A 21,611-nucleotide genomic window follows, 5' to 3' on the forward strand; every position below is an offset into this window, starting at 1 on the left:
GAGCACCAAGAAAAAGCGTTGAACGTTGGTTACAGCCTCTTCGCGGGTCACACACGCTGTCGGCTTGCAAAGAATGCGACAACGACGAACAACAACCGCGCCACTTTTTTGTAGTTAAAAAAAAAAGAGCAGGAAGAGTCAACGGTGAGCCTTTTGAGGGCAAGCAGGCCGTATGGCAGACGTTGGTTGAACGTAAAGCCTTATACATGTAGTACATGGATAAATGTAATGAAGAAAAATGCGGCTGAAGCATGGGCGATGGAAGTGGGGGGGGGGGGCTGCAGAAGGGGCACTTTCACCCCCAAGCAACACCAGCGCTCCCCCCCCCCTCCCCGCATATCTTGATGACGCCCATGGACTGGAAGGCATGGGGGATAGGCACATGACGTTACCTATAGAGCTGACACGCGCACGAAAAGATTTGTAGAATCATTCTTGGGCCCAGAAAACAGAACCGCGAAACACTTAGGAACAGTCAAAATGGTTTATCCCCCCCTCCCCACGAAAAAATTGCGGGAATCATGGGAAGGTGGGGATTCCTCGACGTTGACACTAAGAGGGAAGCGCTATTCCTGTTAAGCCGTCATGGCGTTGTTAGATGCGACACCACGGAAGAAAGAAGACACGACGTTTGCGCAAAATAAGGAGGGACCGGGGGGGGGGGGCAGTGTATAGCTTTAATGCAGCGGGGATTGCGTATAGGTTGTAGGATGTGCCACCACCACTCTTGATAGCATCCGCGGCTTGTCTTTGGCAGAGCGCTCTGTCGGTCGGTCGACGCGTCGACTTCCGGATTAAAACGAGTGTGTTCGCCTTTGAGGGCTTACCATCCCGTCGTTTTTCGTTCGTTGTTCGCTCTGAGAACGGAGTCCAATGCGTGCTTTGTGACAGGGACGGTTGCACGCGTGGAAAATAGCGGAGCGGAAGAGGCGTTTCAGCCACCGAGAAGAAAATCGAGTGTCACCGTGCGTATACCGTATACGTTCGGCGGAGTCATATGCGTATACCCAGAGGGCAAAATGCACCCCACCTTCCCTGATATTTTGTGGTTCGTATCCAGAAATGTACACGCACACATACATGTAGGTGAGTTCGCAATTCTCCTGAAAAAGAATACTGGCTAGGCCACATCCGCCATGATGGCCTATAATGTTTACGGGTCTTAACTGCTGACTCGCAGGTCGCGGGATCGAATTCCTGCCGCGTTGGCCGCATTTTCGATTGAGGCGAACATGCTTGCTTGATTGAGGCGAACATGCTTGAGGCGCTAGAACTGTGCTCAGATTTAGGTGCACGTTAACCCTTTCAGACGCTATGTGTACACACTTGTGCACACCACTCGTTTTCGTTATTTGCATCAAGTAGACGCCAAGGAAGAGCGAAATATATCGTACATTAGATGAATTGCACCTTCTGCATGATAAGTTTGTCTTCATCAGACCTCATTACGCAGCGTACTGATATATATGATCACTTTTCTGAAGGCACGTTTGACGAGTCGTGCTTCCTGCTAGCGATGTGAAAAGCAGAGAATTTTTTTTTTTTGCTCACAATAGACATAACCAAAAATAAATTTGCACTACATTTCTAGCCTGCAGATTAGATTCCACTTATGCCAAAAGTAAGCATCAATCGCTTCAGTATAAATATATATTTAATTGAAACTTAAGTAGAACAGGTTACTGTGATACACATGGGTTCAACAATTATCTCATTATTTTTGTTGCAATAGAATATGTAGTGCCTTGAAGAAACGTTCTAGTGATTTGACACATTTACAGACAGTTGTTAATAGCTGGCATCTGAAAGGGTTTAAGAACCCGAGATCGTCGAAATTTCCGGAGCTCTTAGTTACGGCGTCTTTCATAATCATGTGGTGGTTTTGGAACGTTAAAGCCCTATAATTATTAGGCATCTGCATGCTTTATTGTATACACAGAGTGTGTAACATATTTTGGGTTGTATAGGTGTCAATGACAGTTAGATCCTCTGAAAAAATAAAAAAGTCGGAAGAAAAAACAACAACCGAACAGAAGACGTAACGAACGAAGGCATATATATGTATTTTGTGCATCGGCAACCCTAGCCAACAGTAGCTCGTATTAACAGTGACCAGCAGTTGGACAGTATTGGGCAATAGTTGTAAAATATATACAAAGCTGGTATTATGCATCTATAGGGGCTTTTCATTGTTCCCTAAGTGTCTCTGATGACTTTTTAATAGATTTATCTGAAATATAACCAATAATATTAATTATGATTCATCTTTATCATAGCTTTACATGACAGTCCCACATTACTGTGGTCTTTCTTACTGACATGATTTGGCCTTTCTCTTAGGGTAGGGTGGGGTAAAATGAGACGCAGGGCATAACGCGACATTTTGACTTTACCGGCCTCTGCAGCTAATGAAAAAAATACTTTTATTTGTTTCTCTTTTCAAGCAATAAAGCTTGTTCCTGTCTACCTTTTCATCTGCAAAAACTTTCGGTTGCTCATGGGGATCGCACGGGAAAAAAATTACGAGGCTGGTGTCAGTGTGTTCGTGACCCGGTGCGAAATTCCGTTCGGCCGAATTTTCGGATCCGTGCATGAAACTACTCCTGCGTCAGTACAGCAATGTAAATACTTATTTAGTTACTTTACACTACGAGCTACATAGCATCAATAGTTTAATCGGCTTGGTGCCCGAGGACAAGAGAGAAACTTCTTTTTTTTTTTAATTCTGGCATGTGAGAGGGACAAAACGCGACAAAAAGTCATTCAATTGCCTTAGAAAGCGCTTTATTAATTGAATGGTTACACTCATTATATATTACATTTACTTGTTTAGGAGCGTTTAGGCTATTAAGAGAGTGTCAGATAGAGCTTCATGGGAGGAAAGCGACATGAAAACACACATACACACACACACACGCACGCACACACGCACACACGCACACACACACACACGCACACACACACACACGCACACACACGCACACACACACACACACACACACACGCACACACACACACACACACACACACACACACACACACACACACACACACACACACACACACACACACACACACACACACACACACACTGATTGCCGTTCACGACTTGACTCTCTCTCTCTCTTTAAGAGATTACAATAGGAAAAAAGAGAAAATTTGGGGCAAAACGAAACATATGGAGCGTTTTAATTAAAATGTTTTGTGAGGTGGCAACATGGCAATATTTATGTAGCACATACCTCGTATCCAAGGAACAGTTTCTGCATTGATGCTTAATTGCGAGGGGTGAAATAAAAAATAAATGTTCACTATTTTAAAATATTGTCGCGTTTTACCCCACCCTACCCTAATTTTACCCAGAGAAATGGTGTTCACTTGTTAGGTTCTCGAAAAACTGCTTTCAGAAACCAAGTAACGTTCCATCAGCAAGATTCGTATTTAAATCTCAAAGTTCACTCGGGGGCACGTCTTTGTTTTTTAGGAGGTAATCACTGTTCAGAGAAAGTGCTGTACGCTTAAACGAATAAGTTCAGTATTGACTCGCGAAAAAAAAAAAAGAGTGCAGAAGTTGTATTGTTGCACCAATCGTCTCTATTCCATTGTTTTTCGCCGAGGCAGATATGAGCGCGATTCCGGCAACAAACCCGATAACTGTGGCGGAACCGGACTGTCATTCGCGCGAAGCGGACTCGTTTGGACTGTGTATCGTGTGCAATCTACCTTGTAGGAGAATTATGATTACCGTTCAGGTTCACTGATCGCTTCGATTTCGCTTAAAGGGACACTGAAGACAAACGATCACTTTGTTTATAGAGTGATAAACTGCCCTCCGAGTTTCATCATCATAAGTTCATTATTAGCGGAGAAAATCAAGTTTGAAGTTTCGTTTTTTAAATTTCGCGCCGGAATCTCCGTTCGTGACGTAACAATTTTAAAATATGTAGTTTTCGTATTTTCTCGACATTGGTTCGATGAAATTTTCTCAAACTTCGTATGCTAGGTCAATGGTACCGACACATGACAACTTATCTTGATTCTATTCCTTAAAAGCTACGTAGGATCCAGTAGATGCCTACATCAAAATTTGTGACGTCACGGTGTTTGGTGCGGGAATCTCCGGGTGGTGTCTCCACCTGCAATTCGTTTTCCCGCTTTTTGTCGCACAGGAAACGTCGTTTCGCAGTAAGAGTGGTGTTGTAGGGATTGTGTTCCAAGAGTCTTTGAGGCCCAGTGAATGAAATTGGAGTCACAAGTATTGTAGACCTGTTGGTAACTCCAATGTAAAAGCAAAAAAAAAGTGTTCTTTTGCTACAAAACAAATTTGATATTATACTATTCGGTATTATGCTATACCTCGAAATTATTTTAGTAATAAATTTAAAAATAATAACGAAGATAATAATTTTATTTCTTTGGTCGTATAAAATTTAAAAAGGGGTGACCACTGATATTTTTCTTCATATTTTTGGACTATAGAGATCATGCGTATACAAAATTGCAGACCAGTACGCGTAACAGAATTGATTATGGGCTGAAATGGTGTAGCTCCCCGCTTTTCCATTTCCATTTTTTTAGGAGCGAAGCTCCTTAAGGCGTGGGCTGTGCGTCCCCTGTATGTAGCCACCTCTCGTGGCTACATACAGGGGACTACATACAGTGGCTACATATAGTGGCTAGCGTAGTATTACGCTAGCCACCGCCCGATCTAAAGGGTACAGCCATATCCGTCCGTCCGTCCGTCCGTCCGTCCGTCCGTCCATCCATCCGTCCGTCCGTCCAAAAGATGCAAGATGTTATAAACTAGACGGCGGTACGTGTAGTTGATTATGAAAGATGCGAGGTGTTATAAAATAGGAATGATGCCACATATGGCGCGTGTCATCGTTCGATATAGTGCGGCGACGTACGCTAGGGGGAGCGTTGCAATAAAATCGAGTGGATAGACGAGGAAGGCATTAACAGCTTGGGTAGTGATCATAAACGAATAACATTACAAATGGGATACGAAACTAAAAATATGAGCATGGAATCAAAGTCTGGCAGCTCGTATTTAAATGACAAACAAATAATAAATATAGCCGCAAGAGTCGAGGAAGAAGTAGGCGAAATACCAGGCAAGGACTGGGAGTATAGGGAGCTGTTACATCTAATGACGAAGGAGATAGGGAAAGAGAAGAAAACCGTTTGCTGGAAAGGAAAAAGGAAGCCAAAAAGTTGGTGGAACAAGGAAATCCGGGAGGCGATCGAGAAGCGACGCGAAGCATCACGGGAGCATAGAAAGGCAAAAAAGGAGAAGCGGCCGCAGGACGAAGTCAAAAAAATATGGGAAATCTATTTGGAGAAAAAATCCCTTGTACAGAAATTGGTAGAGGCAAAAATTAAAGGTGAAAGTGAACGCTGGATGACAGAGATACACGAAAAAAAGGAGGCCGCGCCTAGGATTTTTTGGAGCCACATAAAGGCGCTAGGTAGGAAGTCTGTCACAACGCAACAACATATTCTAGATGAAGGAGGAAATCAATTGGAAGGGTACGAAGCGCTAGGTTACATCCAAAAGGTAACAGCCGATTCGTTTCAAAAGAGCGTCCAGGGGATCTCCCCGGTGAGTAAAAGTGTGGCGGAGAAAGCAACAGAGGAAGAGCTAGTACTAGATAATTTCAACTGGAAAAAGGCCGAAGGAAAAATTCCAAAGCGCACTGCCGCGGGTTTAGATGGGATTCCCGTTAGCCTCATTAACGAACTAGGACATAACACTAAAGAAGCATTGTTAAAAGCAGTAGAAAAAAGCTTAAAGGACGGACAAATACCGGACAGTTGGCGACAAAGTAGAATGAACTTAATCTATAAAGGCAAGGGAGAAAAGGACAAGATTCGCTCGTATAGACCACTAACCATTACATCGGTACTATACAGGTTGGCGATGCAAGCAGTAAAAATGAAAATAGAAACATGGGCCGAACATAACGATATTTTGGGAGAACTTCAGAACGGATTTCGAGTCGACAGGCGGTTAGACGATAACCTGTTTGTTCTCACTCAGTGTATAGAAATATCTAAAATAGAGAATAGGCCCTTGTACGTGGCTTTTCTAGACATCACTGGGGCATACGACAACGTTAATCAGGAAATTTTGTGGGATATATTGAAAGGAATGGGCATGGGCGACGACTGTATACAGCTTTTGAGGGAGATATACCGAGAAAATACAGTCTGCATAGAGTGGGAAGGAATGCGTAGCAAAGAGAACGTTGAGGTTAGCAGGGGTCTGAGACAGGGATGTCCTTTGTCCCCACTGTTATTCATGCTGTACATGGTGAGTATGGAAAAAGCGCTAGAAGGTAGCAACATTGGTTTTAATCTGTCACACAAACAGGGCGGCATGATGATTGAGCAGAAGCTTCCAGGTTTATTTTATGCGGACGATATCGTCTTATTTGCGGACAGTCGAGATGATATACAGCAGCTGGCGAATATATGCGGAAGGGAAGGTGAAGCTCTTGGACTAGGATTCAGTGTAACGAAGTGTGGTTTGATGGTATTCAATGATCCCTGTGATCAGACGGTGTCCATACAAGGCCAAGAAATACCGAGGGTAAGTGAATACAAGTACCTTGGAGTATGGGTAAATGAGAGTGATAGATACATGGAGGTACAGGAAAAAGCCTCGGCAGCAAAAGGAAAGAGGAATGCGGCAATAATGAAGCACAGAGCGTTGTGGGGATACAATAGGTATGAGGTGCTTCGAGGTCTGTGGAAGGGTGTAATGGTTCCAGGGCTTACTTTTGGGAACTCAGTGGTGTGCATGAGGGCAGAGGTGCAATCGGGAATGGATGTAAATCAAAGGACTGTGGGACGCCTCGCGTTGGGTGCTCACGGGAAGACGACAAACGAGGCTGTGAAGGGCGATATGGGGTGGGCAGGTTTTGAGGCGAGGGAAGCGCAGAGCAAAATAAGGTTCGAAGAAAGGCTAAGAAATATGAAGGAGAGTAGATGGGCAGAGAAGGTGTTCCGTTATTTGTATAGGAAGAGCGTGGACACACAGTGGAGAAAAAGAACTAGAAGACTCACCAGTAAATATACGGCTGGTATTGTGAGCCATATGTCAACAAAGAGCGTTAAGGGAAAAGTCAGGGAGGCGGAGAGGATTTACTGGATGGCAGCTATGGAGAAAAAACCGGCTTTGAGTAACTACCGAAAGGGCAAAAATGAAATAAGGAGGGAGGCATATTACGATAATTCAAGGGGAAGCGCTTTACTGTTTGAAGCGAGATCGGGTTGCCTTAGAACGCGTAGTTATAAAGCAAGATTCAGTAAAGAAGAAGAACAATGCACATGCTGCGGGAAAGATAAGGAAACGGCGGAGCATGTTCTGATTGAATGTGGAGATATCCACCCAGGTGTACGTTTGGGCACGAGCCTACAGGAAGCCTTGGGTTTTAGGGACAACAATGGAAAGCTGAACACACCCGCGATTGAAATAAGTAAGAGACGGTTAGAGTATTGGTGGCAGAAAATTAGAGAGAAAGGACAAAAATAAATATTGGAAAAATAAAATATGGACAGTGTGCCGTAAATGGCAGAGAACTTAAGCTGAAAATTTACCTTTTTTCCATTAAGATAGAATTTATCGAAGTAGAGGCATTAGGCCAACATAAAAAAAAAGAAAAAAGATTTTTTTTTTCGTCGAGCCTGGTGGCATACTTGTCACCACCCCGTTATAAAGGGGACGCTCATAGCATCCATCCATCCATCCAGTGGGCAAAATGTACGGAGGATTCATGGTTTACCAGGTTTACCTCCGGAGCTTCGCCCACTCATCATCATTCACTTCGTGGATATGGCGGCATTTTTTTTTCTGTCTCCATTCCCTGGAATCGTGCATTCGTTCAATGAATAAAAAAATGTAGAATAAGATAGTCATGTCGCACGTGCCCACAGGTACGCGTAAAGACAGATAGATGGAACCACAGTCCTTCAGTATACAGAACGCACGTTCTGTAACCACGTTCTCTGTATACGGTAAACGCGAAAGCCGAGCCATTCGTTGCGGAGCAAGGTGATGAAAAAAGGAGGCCAATATAAATGCTTCACGCCCTTGCAACGCCGCGTCCAAATCACCCCCCATCAAAGTCGCAGCCTCTTTGTGCTCCACTCTTTAGAGACTCATTCACGAGGAGGCGCTGCTCGCAGAGAGGGTGTGTGTGTAAGCGGCAGCCCCATCCATTGTCGGCGCTAACCCGGCGTGACTTGTTCGCTCTGTCTTTACAAAAACGGGACACCGCGTTTCTTCCCGTTTAGGGAGGGGGGCGTTTTTTTTCTTTAAGTTTTTTGCCTTGATCGAATAGTGTTTTCCTAGCAGCCCCACCGCCACGCTATTTAGAGGACGATATACTGAGAGAGTGAGAATATCGAAGGGGAATGGGAAAGCCATGTATATATATATATAAAGGGGGAAATCTAAGGGGATGTAGGGAGGGGATGAATCTAGCTGTTATGAATCATAACGAATTCGCCGCGATCGCTTTAGTATATAGAGGGGAGGCAAAAAAAAAAAACGCGTGAATCTAAACGTTGGAAAAAAGCTGGGGACGGAAGCATTTCTCCCTTTGTGCATTATTTGCTCGTGTGGTGGTATTTAGGCTCGGCAGTCTCTCATTTATCACCGTCGAGATATATCGCTGCTATTGCACTGCACATGACGGGCCGCGACTTCCTGGATGTGAACCGATGGGGCCTAATAGTTCTTTTTTTTTGTTTTTTGCAAGCTGTACCGCGAGTATATATCCGCCCACGTACCGTGGATGGAGCCTCGAGTTGGACGATAGTTCGTTTGGTTCGGGTGAAGATAAAAAAAAAAAACTTTCCGTTACCTATCAAGTCGAGATGAAGAAAAAAAAAAGACAGAGAAATACAAGGCACGTTTCGGGTCTGTGGCGGCATCAAACTTATTATCAGTATAACTATATGGCTTCGTTAGCTTAGTTATCACAAAATCACATTAATTCAGACACCCGCATGGTTCAGGTAACGTTCCTTTTTTTGCCTTCAATTCTCCAGCGACCCAACCATCACAATGTGTAGCCCCTTCAACCACGAATGCTGATGCGCTGTCGGAAACGCGTCGAATTCGCGGGGCGTAATTCCAAGGCTCTCATTGTTACATTCCAATCAACTAAATGAAGGGAATAGTTCTTTCGTTTCAGTGTTAGTACATAAAGTAATGAGTGTGTAGTTATGATTATTCTGCCACTAGTCAGCTTCGGCACTCGCACAAAAATAATCCACTATTAGGCCCGAAATGCATGGTTTTCTTTTGGTTGTATTTGTTTCGAGGGAAGGAAAAAGAAATACTTTTCACGCTGGTTCTGGAACGGATCAAGTCGAACAATCGTCGTACATGGTAGCGTGTGCAGGGAAGTGATCCTATGCAGCAATACGCAGCGTGATGAAGTCAAATTTTCGCTAGTTGTCCACTTGGAAGGCCGCTGCATGAACGTGCAAACTATGTGTTTCAAGCCATTTAATGACGCACGCGGTGCTTGACAAGCCATTGAAGTTGACATGTGCATTTGTATACACCAAGACTGAAAGGGGTAGAATGTATAAGACGAAAATTGTTAAATCACTCTGATACAAGATAAGGTTCACCGATTGGGCACTGTTAGCACGTTGGTGATACATTTCGAACAAAACTAAAAGCTCATGAAACTTTTTTTTTCTACAATAGTAAAGAAAACGAAAATAAAGCTACGGCTACCACGACACAATGCAGAATAAGAACAAACAAAAAAGGACGTTTGTCAACGCGGCCTTGAAGTTACCGCACTAGGTAACTCGTCACGACGTCACTGTTTTTGGCAGAGTTTGTTCGGGCCCAACTAATTGATCATCAACCGATACTGAGCACATCGCATGTGAACTTAGAACCAAAAACTGTTCCTCAGAAGGCTTAAGAGCACTTCACAGAATCACAAAGGGGTAAGTACATGTACTATGCCTCAAAACTACCAACATCGCGCTGACATTACTGGGACTGCAGGGTTTCGGGGAGAAATTCGCGAAATAAAGCTTTGGCCTTCACTTACAGTTCTGAAAATCTACATATTACCGTGAAATTAATGGAGACAGAGCTCTAAAACACATCAGAAGGGAGTTGGTGCACTTCCATTTTAAACGAATATTAGCGCGACGAAAACAGGGATGGTCAAGAAAAGACAAACTACAGCGCTGAGAAAACACCGTATATAGTTGTATAAATCGAGTTATTCGTTTCCTATAGAGTGAACTAGAATTTAATCATCCTGCCGTTATAGCACTATCATTTAAGCTCCTGTAACTCGTCCAAGTGCCCCCCGCCCTGAACACGGGAGGGCTGTACAGTGCTACCGCGTGGACCAATGCACCAATTATTGTGGTAGTATGTAGTTAAACAGACATGCACACCGCAACAAGGGAACAAGCGGCGTTGTAACGTACAGGACGGACACCATGAACTGGTTAAAGAGAGAGAGAATAAATTTGGATAAAGGCAGGAAGGTCAACCAGAATTGCAGCATCTGGTTTGCTACCCCGAACTAAGGGGAGGAGGAAGAAAGATGAGAAGGAAAGTGGAGAGAAAAATTCAGTAAGGCCTTGACTGATTTTCCGTGCGAAGACAGACCGTGTCGGCATTCGAGCTGCTTAAAAATATTTAGGTACTGTTATTTTACCCTTACCAACAATACCGCCTTCCGTGATTCAGTTTTTTTTTCGCGGCCCTACATCTCCCTTAGTTTCAACTTGCTGCGTATAAGGTGGCTAAAAATTTGCATTGCGCTACTAAGACACACGACACACACGCACACACTCACCAAAACGACGCAGGAGGAAGCACATGCGGAAAGAAGGATGCGTGTTTGTTTTGTCCAGATGGGCTTTCTCCTGCGTCTTTTTTGTCTGCCTGCATGCCTCAGTAGTGCGCTGCAAATTTCCACTATACGTGCCCCTACTCTGGTTCTACTTTACTTGTACTGGAGCCAATCTTGTTTTAACTGTAAAGGTTTCCTGTCTATACTCCAGTCTGAACGTTTCTAACGCCTTCGCTCACGCCTATCACCAGTGTTGGCGGTAACGCGTAACTTTTTTTTTTGGTAAATTAGTAGCGTACTCATTACAATTTCGGAACTGCAATGGGTAACGTACTTCCGTTAACATTTTTTTCGGTAACGTGAGGTGCCACGGTATTCGTTACTTTTGCATTCCGAAGATGCCACATTCTCAGAACTCGCCCTGACGAATTCCTTTGTTGCAGCGTCGGACCGCTGTCTCCTACCAGGCATTGGCAAAGAAAACGTGCATGGAATTTAGCCTGAGGAATTCGGGAGGGTGGGGGAGGGGGGTATCTTTAGCAGACACCAATTCCCTGCGCCGACATAGGGCGCTGTGGCTCGTCTTCTAAAGGCTGGCTGTCGGGAGACGTTGCTGGTTGCTGTGGCCGAAAGCATCTACAGAGCTCAGGGGCACGTACGACGTGCCGCCGACAAAGGCGTACAGGAAGGCATGGGCAGACGCGGCCACGTCGCGGTCATTTCTTACAAGCACCAGCTTTCTGCCCACAGGTTGACAAAGATTGGTCGTAATTGGTAATTGGCCCACATTGGTCGTAATTGGTTTCTGGAATGTGGGCGGGGGGGGGGGGTGTAGTCTACAGAGTCCCTTTGTCGTGTGGGGCCTGTCACATCGTCCAGACAGGCAGGTACTTCAGAGACTGTCTCGAGAGCACGACACTAATGTTCGGAACAAGACTGACAGCTTTCTGGCTATTCATTGTGATCGCTGTGGCTTCCGCCCTGTGCTCGACAGCACTTCAAGTCTGTACCGAGACAGAGACGAAATCCAGTCTTTGTACGTCCGCCTAACAATCCAGAAAGAAAGTGATCCTTCTCTCCATGAAAAAGGTCTTATACACTTTTTTTGCCGCGTAGGCGTAGAAAGCTGACGAAACGCTTTTGCGCCCCAATCTGTCTTGTGCCACGAAAGTTCCCGATGGTATGCCGAGCCTTCTTGCCGACCGCCTGATGAACATGTGATTTATTGGCACTCTGAACTTAGCCCGTGCAGCAATGGCAGACTGTGTTCTCGTTAAGGTTTCCAATTAAAAAGCTCCTGAGTGAGCGAGGCTAATCTTGAACACTTTCACATAAACGATCCCAATTTTCGCGGTAAGTAAATCGTTTAAAATGAACAAGAAATATTTATACACAAATATATTTCCAGGCGACTAGGCCATTAAAGCAATTCTTTACTACTACGAATTTCGCGCGTTTGTTTTGCCGGGAGAAGCAAGCTGAAATAATTGCCGTAAATTTGTGGAGAGGCCAGTGTTGCGTTCTTAGCGGAGAGCATTTATCCTTACGAGAACAGATAACTAGGCTATAGTTTGCGGGAATTCATGTTAAGGCGTTGATGATTGAATCTAGTATTGCGCATGATGTGACGTTGAGACAAAGAGCTTCACCATGTGATAGTCCGAAGCCATCGCATGCAACTATAGAGGCAGCTAACTGTGAGCTCTATAACATTGCTAAGGTTCAGTGCATTTGTACAAGCAATTCTAGTTTATACAACAGTTTGGGTAAAATTATCGTTTGGCTTTGAAGTTTTGTGTCAAAAGTAAGTGTGATATTTAAATTATTCTTAGTGAGGGCTGTTGCAGAAAAACAAAATGATTGATATTAATTATTGCTGAGTAACGGCAGGGGTAACGTCCGTTACTTTTTTCGGTAACTGTAATGGTAACGCGTCAGTTTTTTTTTGTTGGTAACGTAGAGCGGTAACGCGTTCCTTTTTGTTGGTGTAACGAGTAACGTATTTAGTTATTTTTTATTTTTTTTTTGGTAACGGATACAACGCTGCCTATCACAAGCCAATTTCCACGCCGGGCAAAGTGTATACACCTCTAATCCGTATACATCACATTCTCAGAGTAAGAGAGAGACTAAGACGTCTTTAAGAACGGATGTGACGTAGTCTCACTCACGCGAACGTCGCGTGCGTGGAAGTGACGTCACGCCACTTCCTGATCGGATGCGGTCAGCACCCACCCGCGTCCCCAACCCAGCCGAGGACTTCCCTATAGCGGATCGAAAGGCATTTCGCCCTCCCGCCTCGGGGAGTGGCAGCTCCCGACCGACACGGTCTCTTAGTCGCCGCCGTCGACGACGACTAGTTTGATGGACGATTTCAGGAAGGAAGCTGCGATTTCCCGCCTGCACATAACGGGCCGTTGATATCCGGCCTTCCGAGTGTGGCGTTTCGAGAGAAAAAAGGGACGCTCTTACGAGCGTACACGCTTTAAGAGGTCGCGCCTCGAGTCGAAGGGCGCGCCCGATGAACCCGCGCCGGAAAACCGCGAACGTCCGCCGCCACTCTTGGAGTACACATCCTTCTTAAGGATTGAGGGACAACTTAATTTGCGCGCCTCGGAGATCGGTGTACGCGAGATGTTGGTGGGTGACGGCGATCCCTCGGTTCGTCGTCTTAAATATGGCCACGAGGTGACGTTCAGAAAAGCGCTGTCGGTGTTTTTATAGTTTACAGTGCGGAGGACGCGACCTAAAGCCGTTCCTTCCTTCTTAACCGTGGTCCTGGCATGCACACATATTCCTGTTTGCACGGAACAGTGCGGAACGGATATAGCGGCTTCTGACACGAATCGTATAAGCTACCATGCCGTATGTTTACATAGCGACGTAATTGAAAGCGCGTGTACTGACGTCAAAGATGTCTAATTTTCTACCGGATTTGTTCCGGTAGAAAGCATGCATGCGAACCGAGCGTTTATATGGAAGACAGCTTAATACCAACGCCTATTCTGAGGACTGCGGGTCAACATTGAACGGTAGGATCAAACGGTTTGTTCGAGAAACATAAACTTGCGGCTCAAACGCGCAGCAGCTGAGGGAGGTGCGACATTATTGCTTATGGAGGCTTTGCACCGTAGTGCTAAGGAGGTGGGCGTGCGTATAAGTAGATGAATTACAATTGAAATAATTCGATAGCTGGCTGTCACTGTGTCAGTGTGTTTCGTTGTCTACGTTTCTTGACCTTATACCAAACTTTTTTCTATAGGTGCCGCTGGTCACCGAACCTTTCGTGTCGGGGAAGATTGTACTAAGCTTCAATTTCTAGCTCTGTTACTTTCTACATGAAGCAAAGCAACGATGAAACTGATGAAAACGTATAGCAGAAATGGCTGCCTTGTTGAAAATAAAAAAATAAATATTTGAAAATTTAAATAACTAAAAGAAATGAATGAGTTGTCATTTCTTGGCAAGGGCCGACCCTTTCCATTTCATTGCTATCTAAAAATAAAAGTTAATAAAAGTAATTGAGACACAAAACTTTAATAGAAATGTGCTGTCACACCGCCTACACACATTAAGTTTCTTAAGAGTGCTTCCCTGTCTGAACAGCAGTGCGATTCCAGAACACGCGCATATGTACTGAGATTGAGGTTCACTTCAGAGAAACCGTGTGATTTCGCGGGTCAAAATTGGGGTATGATCAGTATGCGGCACGCTGTATATAGTGGGGCGCTGTTGTTTGCCCCCCCTTCGTTGGCTTCACCTCTTCGTAGACTAGTTGATTTCTAGGGACGGCTTTCTGCTCTCCCATAGTAGAGAACTGCGTTCTCTAAATCGTTAAACAATTTCCCCTAAACACCGAATGAGCTTTCAGTTCTCTCTTTAAAGGAACAGTAAAGGCAACTTGATTGTTGAAATAGTGGTCCAGAAACCTCGTAGTGTTACTTTTGTGCCAAAGAAGGGCTTATTTTGAAATAAAATCTTTTTTTAGTGGTCCTCATTGGGTTAGCGCACTTCAAATTACCCGCCTCAAGAAGCGGACCGACCGGACCGACTCACGTCACTATTACCGTGCACAACGTTGCCCGGCTTTACTGTGCTAGTAGCAGCACATAGAAAGCAGTGGGAACACCAGCAGCAACAACAGCCATTGATAAATTTCCCACCATTGGCTCCGAGATTGCAGACGTTTTTTTGTTCAGTTGCGCCCCGCTAGATGGCACCACCTGCCCAGTGTAAGTACGCGAAAATTGAATTTGCGAACTATTCGCGCCATTTCCCGTAGTAACGTCCGGCGATTCTTTTTGTTTTTCATGAATCAAACAGAAACGAACAGGCAGCATTTTATTGCGTGTCTTAATGCACGGAAGGTTCTTTATTAGTGCAGCTAGGTCGATAACTAGTGATGGACTGTAGGCGGTCCGTCTGATGTCATCGGGATTATTTTGAGAATGTCCTACTGCGGCGCATCTGTTCTTGTATTTACCTCAATTTCTCGGTAAGTAGGGCACTGTTGTTGATAATATTGTCGTTTTAGATCTTGTCATACATTGAGCTTTCAGTCTGACGTAAATTGTTATTCGACCTTAGTGTCCCTTTAACGTGCACCTAAATCTAGCTCAAGGTCATATATTGCATTTCGCGCCCCTTGAAATGTACCCGCCTTCAACGGGAATCGAACCCGCGACCTCGTGCTTAGCAGTGCGATGCCGGAGCCCCTCTGAAGACACCAAATGTGGCTGGGCTCATAATAAGATAGTTATTCGGGCACGTAAATAACAAAACAAAAGTACTGGATAAAAAGTGGACGTGATTAAACTAGTGAAGCTGTCCTGATTATAGGAAAATTGTCCGGCGATGACTTCTCTCTCGATCCACTTTCAATTCAGTTCTTCTTCTTACTTGACGCTGACGGGCTGACGGGCCTGTCAAGCTGCTTGTATGCAGCTTTTGTCGTCAGCCTTTCAATGTATTCACGATAAATAAATAAATAATACCTCACCTCAACTTCTAGATTTGAAATAATTATAATTGTCACCCCCCCCCCCCTGCACATAGCCTCTGCTGGCTTTATGTTCTATATCTAACCAAAATAATTATCCTCTTGGTAATCTCTATTCTTTATGCTCAAATTCTGTTCGTCGGCAGACAAGCTCAGTTGAACTCAAACAGTGTGACATTAACGAACCCTCTACTAAAAGTCTTTTTTGTCGTATACACTTGTAACAGCGAGTGAAGAGAGAAATATACGATGCCACTCTTTATGGGAGCCATCAGCGCCGGGCCTTGGCGTATTTCTCGCTCTTCTATAGCAGGAGATGCTTTCGCACATTTTTGGGCAACACTCTTCCTTGCCGGCACACACCCGTAGCCGGATATTCTTGCGGCATTGTTGTAGCTCATCTAGTTACACAGCTGATTGAATCGCCAAGTTGCGTGGAGGACGACGTTAATAACAGCAAACAGTATCGCACGTTTGCATATGTAGCTCACAAGCGCTAGCGAATCTGAAGCATGCACAATATATATATATATATATATATATATATATATATATATATATATATATATATATATCGTTCATTGAGTATACGTGCAAGATTCATGTAGCTGATACGGTGAATTATAAGCATGCAGGTACTCCACTTGTGTGCTCGAACGTATGTACTTCGTAAAGCATAAAGTGCTAGTTAAACGAGTCAACAATATGAAAAAGGCGTAGTGTCCTGGATATATTTAGCACTCTCTGCAGGAAAGAGTCTATACATGCGTGTACAGCTTCTCATAGATGATGGGCACACATGACGGACGCCGACGATGATGATGATGACGACGTGGGCAACACCTCCCTGGACCTGTGAGTAAATATCCGGGGACACCATCAGCTGCCGTGTAGGTATACGTTGTGCTATAGCATTCACCCAAAGCCGCACTTGACGACATCAGAATCACTAATAACCCGAATAATCGCACACAAAACGCAATACATCGCTTGTAGCGCCGCACAATCACAGGTGCACGCCAGCACACGCGGCGGCTCCTTGGGACGATATCCTCGTGGCCTTATGCCGTGGAACGTCATCATCGATGCTGCTGATAATGACGGTCAAGTAGAGGAACGCATGGTCTTCGGTCTAAACATCCACGGAATCATCAGTTGTCGGCGAAGGGCACAATGTGCGAACCCTCACCCAGGGCACTACATCGCTATGGCACGATCACTGGCCTTGAGAAGCACGGACAAGAGGCACTGAATCGCCGGCAGCGCCGCACCATCACGCGCGCCACACCGGGACATACGGCGACTTCGACGGACCTTGTGGCTTCAGGTGACGTGGGACGAAGCAGGTAAGTGGGTCGGCGTTTGAAACGCACCTCGCAAGGACAGCGCCGACTCATCTGGCGGCCTTTTCATATGCACTCGGCGTGGCTGGCGCGCTCAGATGCGCACTGTTCAACTGAATGGCGACGCAGTGCGCGAAAGGAGGTATATACTCTCCCGGCTGCGGTGTGTGTGCGTTTGCCGCGTCATCTGTGTGTTCCTCGTGTGTGCGTGCTTTTCGTCAAACACGCACACACACCGTATCGACTCAACACCCAAACCCCCGCGCCTGCACATATATGCGCAGAGCGGGAGAAGGGAGGACAACGGTCGTCATAGCGGCCTGTGTGCGCGCGCTCTGGATCCTTCGCGCGATAGAATCTCGTGTTCTGCAGCCCTGTTTGTGTGCCGTACATATATACACTCACGGTTTGCGCTCGCGACGTAAGCCGACGGTCGGGTGCGCTTACCGTCGTGGGTGAGGGATTGAAAAACAGAGACCCTTTCTCTCGCAAGACGACGACGACGGTTTGACACAATATTTACTCCCCGTTCCGTCGCCTCCCGATATCTCTGGATAAATATTTTACCTCCGAGCTATATAGCGACTCCGCTTCTGCCTCTTTCAGTCTATATACGTTTGTGTGCTGTGCTAGCTTAAGAGAACAAACTCGTTGCGCCTGTTTGGTTTGTCTCCCTTTCAAGCCTTCATGTCTCCCCGTGGCTATAGGGCGGCTGTGACGTACCTTCTTTCCCGTCCCTGTCTCTCGCCTTCCTCCCATGACACGGGAAGTCGGGGAACGAGCGTCGCGGTGGGAGCGAGTACAGTTTTTGGGGGTGCGCCGAAGTTTGCGTCTCTAATTAAGCTTCCCCCGCCGCCGTGTATCCCTTCGCCTCCCCCTTTTCGCTCTGGGACTGTGTTGAATCGAGCCGTTTCGCCCTTCGTTCGTTATTTTGAACATACCCGTACGAGAAATCTCTTTCGTGTGTGTAGCAAGACCTGCAGCTGCCGAGGTGACCGTGTCGAAGCGAAAGCTGGCCAGAACTTTCTACGGTGAGTCGATCTATTTGCAGCTTAACCAGTGACCACGTGACCCGAATGGAAACGTCACGTCTGACGTCATATACCACCTTCTGTGACTTTTCTTATAGCCCACGTAAAAGAAGGGACAAGAAAGCTCTATAGGTGTACACGCACTCATACAGCGCTAACTTCCAACAATGCTTTTTTGGAAGTTAGCGTTCGTTCTCGAAGTGTGCATGTATGTCACGGTTTTGTCCTGTGTTTTACATGCACTGCGAGAAATGTTACTGAAGATGTCCTACCAAAAAGTCAGCACCGCATCCCGCGTGAACTTTATTTAGTCAAACCACCGCCGTTCAGTTTGAACGAAAGCAAGGTTGTGATTGGCGTTTATTTTGCCTATTTCAGTGGTTGGCCCGTGTCACTGGAACAGGTCACTTACCCTACGCCGGTTCTCGCAATTTCGCCAGCGTGACTACAAAGCCACGCCCCGCCGCGGTGGTCTATAGTGGCGAAAGTACTCGGCTGCAGACCCACAGGTCGTGGGATCGAATCCCGGCTGCGGCGGCTGCATTTCCGATGGAGGCGGAAATGTTGTAGGCCCGTGTGCTCAGATTTGGGTGCACGTTAAAGAACCCCTGGTGGTCAAAATTTCCGGAGCCCTCCACTACGGCGTCTCTCATAATCATATGGTGGTTTTGGGACGTTAAACCCCGCATATCAATCAATCAAACTATATACTACCACAACTTGCTTCTACAATGAACGTGATAGTGTCTGGCAGCCTGTACTTCGGACAGCTATTTATACCATTTCTACTAAAGTCCTTGCTTTGTCGACAAATTGTAATTATAGTTACCATTCTCTATTGAAACGTGGTCAAACCACCTATATATTCGCATATATCCAGTTCTTGTACCCTTGTAGCAAACCACTGACACCACTTGATATCACGCAGGCGTTGTCAGCCTATTGCGCTGAAGCAAATGGCGGCAGATCAGACCTAAGTCCAACAAATACGTATCATAATATGTACAAATCTTAATGTGTACTTGAAATACTGGTCATGTAGGGTAAACGTGAGGGAAACATTTTCATTTTTACTATCATAACTGTCATCACTAATCGAATATGTCTTCAAGGTGCGTATAACTGCTTGTATAGCATGCTCAAGATCTTCCTTTCATCTTGCTGTACGACCATCGTTCCCCTGCTTACGGAATTCTGCTACGTCACTTGTGATCTTACACCGTGTGTGACATACGAGTAAAAAAGCCGTGTGTGGACGCTACACACGAACCCCAGCGTCCCCTCTTCATACGCACATATAATGACTGATGCGACCTGTCTGTGGGGTGCACGTCGATATACTGTATACCGGAGCCGCTACACCGACAGCTTGCCTCCGTGTGCGGCATCAATGGCCTCAAGGTTCTACACTTCTTCCAGAGACGTATGAGTCTATTCTCAGGAACCGTGGACACGTTCGACGTTGACGGATTCCACATTAATTCTCCGACTCGGGCTCATTTCCTTCGACTCCCTGGTTCCCACGTCCAGGCTCATACCGCGAGTTTCGTGACGTCACATGCACGCTACACCCCTCCCCCTAATCCCGACTCACCTGCGCGATCTTATACACCATTTAAGCGCATGCGCAGTCGGTTACACACCCGTACGACGCGTGGGTCCGCGCCACGAACATACGGTGCAGATTTTTACAGGAACTAGAGGGCATATAGTTCCACTTCTATCCCGAGCCACTGTCGTCGCTATTGAGGCGCGCTTTATTCGGGCGCTGCCCCTGCCGCTCGTATCTGTCATTCCTTTGTATAAGGCGGGAGGGGTACATGTGTTCGTCTAGGTGGACCCCCTTCAGGTGAGGAGGGGGGATGGATCGGGGAAGCCTCTGTCGTCTATCGTTTTCATCTTCCCGCCTTTTTTTTCGCGTCGTTCTTGCTCTTTTTTCGCGAGTTGCCGTCTTGACTTTGCTCCCGTCCGATGAAAGAACACCGCACCTTTGCTTCTCCCTTCGATCGCCCGTGAGCACGCGACGGTTGCCGTTCTGCTAGACGGAATGAATGGCCGAACGGCACGTCTGCATAAATATGCAGACACGTATGCATGCAGTATGTTCTGTATTCTATACATGTACTTTCATACGTACATTTATCTTGAATACATACACGAAGGAAACAAATGGAAATTACAAGGGCTCGTTTTGCGCAGTACTTGTGAGAACTAATAGGCGACAGTGCCGAGGAAAGTATAGGGAATGTTGGTGTAGATTTTACGTATATATACCAGGGAGACGCTGGGTAGGTTTCGCGACTGATGGTTATCCTGTCCGCGAGGTCCTCTCTTCGACGACCGCTAGCGATTGGGATTCATCTCCGAACTTCAACTTCTCTAACCTTCTCCCAATGTTTACTTTTTTCTCCATACCTTTTAATCCCAAATTCTATCCTGCCTTATGAACCGCTCCTGAGCTGTGTCACTTCGCTCGAAACAGTTGCGGGGTTCATTTTTTTTCTTTGTTTCCTCTTTTGAATTTGCTACCGCCCTTCACGTTATTAGATTTATACATTAAGTTTTACCTCCCCTGTTATATCTCCTGTTCTTTCCTTGGCATCATTGCCTGTCAATTCCCATCAATATTCTGTACATGCATAATTAATATTCCTTGGATGCGTAATCACGTAAACCGTGATTAAACATTGCAGCTGCGGAAATATGTCGGATCATAACAATTCTTCCTCGTGAAAGTGCGAAAAAACGCGGCTGCCTCCAATTTTTCTATACATTCCCGCTTGCTACGATCATCATCATCATCGTTATCTTCGTCATCATCATCATCATCATCATCTATTTTAAAGGCCCCTGTTGGGGTATTCCACAATGGGGGAGCATACACACAAAAAAAAGGAACGTTCAAACAGCCATGAATTGAGCAAATGTGATAAAAGTAACATTTGGAAAGGAACGAGGGGAAGTTCGAAGACAGCCAAATCACACAGGAAGAACAACGTGCTCAGAGAGAGAGAGAGAGAGAGAGAGAAAAGAAAAGAAAAGAACCTCGGATTACGTTGTGCATTAGCACTCCAGATGTTTGTTGGCACGTTTCGAAATTTGCTAAAAGTAAAAAGTTGTTGAAAGATTTGGTAGCCTGCCGTGAATTCTTTGTGGACTGTTTGGCAGGTGGCGCTGAATGCGGTTTCTGCGGAAAAAGAAGCAGGTCACGTAAGTGCGGGAAGTCGTAATAAAGCTTATGAAAGCGGCATAATTATAGCGAGAGATTTTTCGGCGAAGTGCTAACGATTTGATTTCCAAGGATGATTTGACGCTTGTGACACTTGGCCGATGGTCGTACTGGGATGTAAAAAACCGGGCTGCGCGGTTTTGGACGGCTCCAAGTAGG

At 45.6% G+C, this 21,611-nt stretch overlaps 1 protein-coding gene across 1 annotated transcript in view; it reads left to right on the forward strand.

The window, feature by feature from the left end:
* LOC142766124 (uncharacterized) overlaps window positions 1-21,611 on the forward strand; it is a 351,486-nt gene that overhangs the window by 3,784 nt on the left and 326,091 nt on the right. The gene's annotated exons all lie outside the window — the stretch shown is intronic.

The sequence above is a fragment of the Rhipicephalus microplus genome, chromosome 6, assembly GCF_043290135.1.
Source record: "Rhipicephalus microplus isolate Deutch F79 chromosome 6, USDA_Rmic, whole genome shotgun sequence".
Lineage (NCBI taxonomy): Eukaryota > Metazoa > Arthropoda > Arachnida > Ixodida > Ixodidae > Rhipicephalus > Rhipicephalus microplus.